Source organism: Bos indicus x Bos taurus, chromosome 8, assembly GCF_003369695.1.
Source record: "Bos indicus x Bos taurus breed Angus x Brahman F1 hybrid chromosome 8, Bos_hybrid_MaternalHap_v2.0, whole genome shotgun sequence".
Taxonomy (NCBI): Eukaryota; Metazoa; Chordata; class Mammalia; order Artiodactyla; family Bovidae; genus Bos; species Bos indicus x Bos taurus.
The window spans coordinates 85,526,956-85,531,349 of NC_040083.1; the positions used below are offsets into that span (position 1 = coordinate 85,526,956).

Sequence of the window (4,394 nt, forward strand, 5' to 3'; positions counted from 1 at the left end):
CACTATATTTTTGTTGTCTGAAACCACACCTGCAATATCTCCAAGGTATGCCTGTACACAGTGGAATATTATTCAACCTTTAAAACAGCAGTGCCCAATCTTTTTGGCACCAATTTTGTGGAAGACAGTTTTTTCACAGGCTGAGTGGGGGTTGGTTTCAGGATGATTTAAACACATTACATTTACTATGCACTTTATTTCTATGATTACATTATGATATATGATGAAATAATTATACAACTCACCATAACGTAGAATCAGTGGGAGACCTGAGCTTGTTTTCCTGCAGCTAGATGATCCTATCTGGGGGTGATGGGAGACAGAGACACCTGAAAGTGTGTTGCTTATGTCCAGTCTACTGCACGATCTTGTTTTGGTCGCTGTCACTGCAGAAAGCCCTGAGTCACAAAGATAGGATGTTGGAAATGGAAGCAGACTTTTCAGTGCTTTTGTGGCAATCTCAGTATATTCTGCCTTGACTTTAATCCAAAATGTATAGAGATTTGAAGTTGTCTCAAACATAGTTTTTCCCCCCTCTGGGTTGGAAGTTTATTTAAAAAAAAAGCACCCCAGTTATCTCATTGTCTTCCTTGTCCATTATTTTTCTTAACAGAACAAGTTACAAAAAACTGGGGAGAGGGTATAAATTATCTTTGCAGACTGACATACTTGCAGAGGACTCCCAAACAATGACGATGATTCAAAAGCTCCTAGGTTTACTCCTGAATCAGGCAAAGAGCAAAGAACAACATAAGAAGGAATTTTGTTAACAGCAATCTTATAATACAACATTGATTATGACAGTCCAGTGGTTACAATTACATTCATGATAAATCACTAAAATCACCCTGTTGCTTATACACTGGAGGTATCAGTGCAAGGAGTCATCTGAAGAGTGAAAACCAGAATTGGTAAGGCTTCTCTGGCAGTGTGATTCTGAAACCAGTGGCTCCTGGCTCAGTCACCCTCACTTTGAGTCCTGGTCTTCTGTTTCATCTAAGAGGGCAGAGCAGATCCCCAGCTTTTTCAGTTCTTCCACCAGCTCCCTGGTTCTGGTGCATCTGCAGAAGAATGTCACCACCTCCCCCATGAACTTGCAGTTGAGGTACACTTGTGGGATAGGGGGCTGGTTAGAATAGTCTTTAATGCCTTGTGGGAGCTGGGGGTTGTTTAGCACATTGTAGGTTGTGGGATCTGTACCATGGCATTGCTGAAGCGGCACTGGGGCTGCTCTGGCATCCCCTTCAGGAAGACCACTACCTTGTCCTTCCCCAATGTGTCCAGGTGCTCCGATGAGCTGCTGCCACCTAAGCTCACCACCTGCACACCTGGGGCCCTACAGGCCATCATCCACACTGTGCCCCCAGAGAAGCAGAGACCTGATTGGCTCAGGGATCCTCTCATCCCCACATGCTGGCCAGAGCCCTTAACTGCCCCAAACATACTTTTAAGGCCACTGTCATTTGTGATCTCAAGCAACTAATCTTCTCCTAGCATGGCCAAAGTCAATTCACCTGGTTTATTCACAAATGGGCTGCAGATCCATTCCTTCCCAGTTTGGGGATCATCTGTGTTTGGGAAATAATGCTCAAACCCTTTTGAAAGCTGAGATAGGTGATCATGCACCATTTGGGAGAAAGAAGCTCTTGCTCAATCTCTTTCAAAATCTCTGCTAATGTTTGAAACATATTAAAAAAAAAAAAAAACCCAAACTTTTCACCCCCATAACTGCTGTTTAACTTTGAATGCAGCCACTTTATCTGCTGACTTGAACAAGTTGTCATGCTCCCCTGAAGGGACAGATTGAGTTCATTGAGCAGGTTGAATATGTCACACAAGTGAGCAAGTTTTGTGGTCCATTCTGTGTCAGTGAAACATGCTGCCAGTGGTGACCATTTTTTCTAAAAGAATTATTTCGAGAAGCTCTCATAACTCAAAAACTCTAGCCAGTGATATACCTTTAGAAAACGACCTCACATTTGTGTTTAAGAGAACACGTGTGTGCTCTGTGTCCATCTCCTCACAGAGGTGTGTGATGTGAGTTAAGAGCATGTATTTTAATATGGTTGATAATTTTAATCACATCCTGAAAAACATTGTTAAGTTCAGGTGACATTTTTCAGCTAGACAGTATTTCTTTATGCATGACACAATGCATAGGGTCACATTAAGAAGTGACCTTTTTGCCATCCAGTCATGGCAGCCACTCTGTCTGTGGCTGCATACATGAGTGCTTAGTTGGTCAGTTGTGTCCAGCTCTTTGCAATCCCATGGCCCATAGCCTGCCAGGCTTCTCTATCCATGGGATTCCCAGGCAAGAATATTGGAGTGGGTTGCCATTTTCTACTCCATCTGTTTGTGCAAATACAGACAGAAAATGACCAATTCAGTTTTCCTAATACATAATCAATCAGAGACTTGAATAGTTCTGCAGCTGTGGTGTTCATTTGTAACTAAAGGGCACATAGCATATTCTGTTGCACATTTTCCTGAGAAACTGTGCAAAAACAAATGTTCTTGCCTATTTGTTAATATCGGTAGACTTGTTAACCTGGATTGTATACCACAGTGACTCATTAACTCTCTCTAACAACTGTACCTCAATATCCTCTGCTATTTCATCAATTCATCTAGTTATGGTGCTAAACGAAGAAGAATATGTGCCACGTTTTGAACTGCAGCCTCTCCTCAAAGTTCATGACAAATGTCCTTAGCAGCAGGTATGATCAATTCTTCACCAGTAGTAAAGGGCCTCATAGCTTTAGCCACTAAGAATGATGCTCTCAGTGCAGACACATTTGATGAAGTGATGGCCTTCGATAATTGCTTCTGTTCTTCATGCTCACATTTTTTTTTCTTTTGAAAAATTGCAAAGGCTTGTCTTTTAATGCAGAGTACTCAGTCTGCATGTGGCAAAGCAATTTTGAGGGTTTCATAGCTTCTTTGGATGGCTGGCCACTATATATTATACAAAGCAGGCTTGAAGAATTTGGACTGCCTGTTGCAATGAACCTGTAATTTAAGTAGGACTCTTGGTATTTTCTTTTAAATGTAGCTTTCTTTTTGTTGGCAATTCTATTCTCTTCTGCCGTTTCATCATTGGATCTTCCCCCTTCAAAGAAACTCCCCAGAAAATTTGTTTGTTTGTTTGTTTTTTTCTCATTTTGGCTAGGGTTAGCTTCAGGGCTTATCTGGAAAAAAAAAAACTGTGACTGAGACAAGTGCGGAGTGTGGGAAAGAGGCATGGACAGAAGTGGTAAATAAAATAATAGGTGGGATCCACATGAACTAAAATCAGTGTCGGATTCTGACTTAAACCTGCCACCAGATGCAGCTGTATAACTGAAGTACATCAACTCATTTGCCACAGCTTAATTGTCTCTTGCTGCTCACTAATAGGGTTTTGGCATGAGTCTGCAAGCGATTTATTATGGCCTCTGTGCAGTCAAACCTCTCTGCTAATGATAGTCTGTGTTTGTAGCTGCTCCCCAGCACTAGCATCACCACCTCGGATCATCAGGTATTGGCTTCTCATAAGGAGCATGCGATGTAGATCCCTCGCATGTGCAGTTCACAGTAGGGTTCTCGCTCCTATGGGAATCTAATGCCGCCACTGGTCTGACAGGAGGCAGAGCTCAGGCAGTAATGTGAACAATAAGCAGCAGCTGTAAATACTGATAAAGTTTCTCTCACTCACCTGCCACTTACCTCCTGCTATGTGACTTGTTCCTAACAGGCCACAGACTGTCTGGTTTGTGGCCTGGGGGTGGGAAACCCTGCTTTAAAAAGAAGAAAATCCTGTTATTTGTGACAGCATGGATGAAACTGACACAGATTATATTAAGTGAAATAAGCCAGATACAGAAAGACAAATACAAATACTGCATCAGTTCAGTCACTCAGTCGTGTCCGACTCTTTGTGATCCCATGAATTGCAGCACGCCAGGCCTCCCTGTCCATCACCAACTCCCGGAGTTCACTCAGACTCACGTCCATCGAGTCAGTGATGCCATCCAGCCATCTCATCCTCTGTCATCCCCTTCTCCTCCTGCCCCCAATCCCTCCCAGCATCAGAGTCTTTTCCAGTGAGTCAACTCTTCGCATGAGGTGGCCAAAGTATTGGAGTTTCAGCTTCAGCATCATTCCTTCCAAAGAAATCCCAGGGCTGATCTCCTTCAGAATGGACTGGTTGGATCTCCTTGCAGTCCAAGGGACTCTCAAGAGTCTTTTCCAACACCACAGTTCAAAAGCATCAATTCTTTGGCGCTCAGCCTTCTTCACAGTCCAACTCTCACATCCATACATGACCACTGGAAAAACCATAGCCTTGACTAGAGGGAACTTTGTTGGCAAAGTAATGTCTCTGCTTTTCGATATGCTATCTAGGTTGGTCA

The 4,394-nt window shown here is 42.9% G+C and overlaps 1 pseudogene; it reads right to left on the reverse strand.

The window, feature by feature from the left end:
* Window positions 1-210: 210 nt before the first annotated feature.
* Window positions 211-3,845, reverse strand: LOC113897562 (annotated as a pseudogene).
* Window positions 3,846-4,394: the final 549 nt, after the last annotated feature.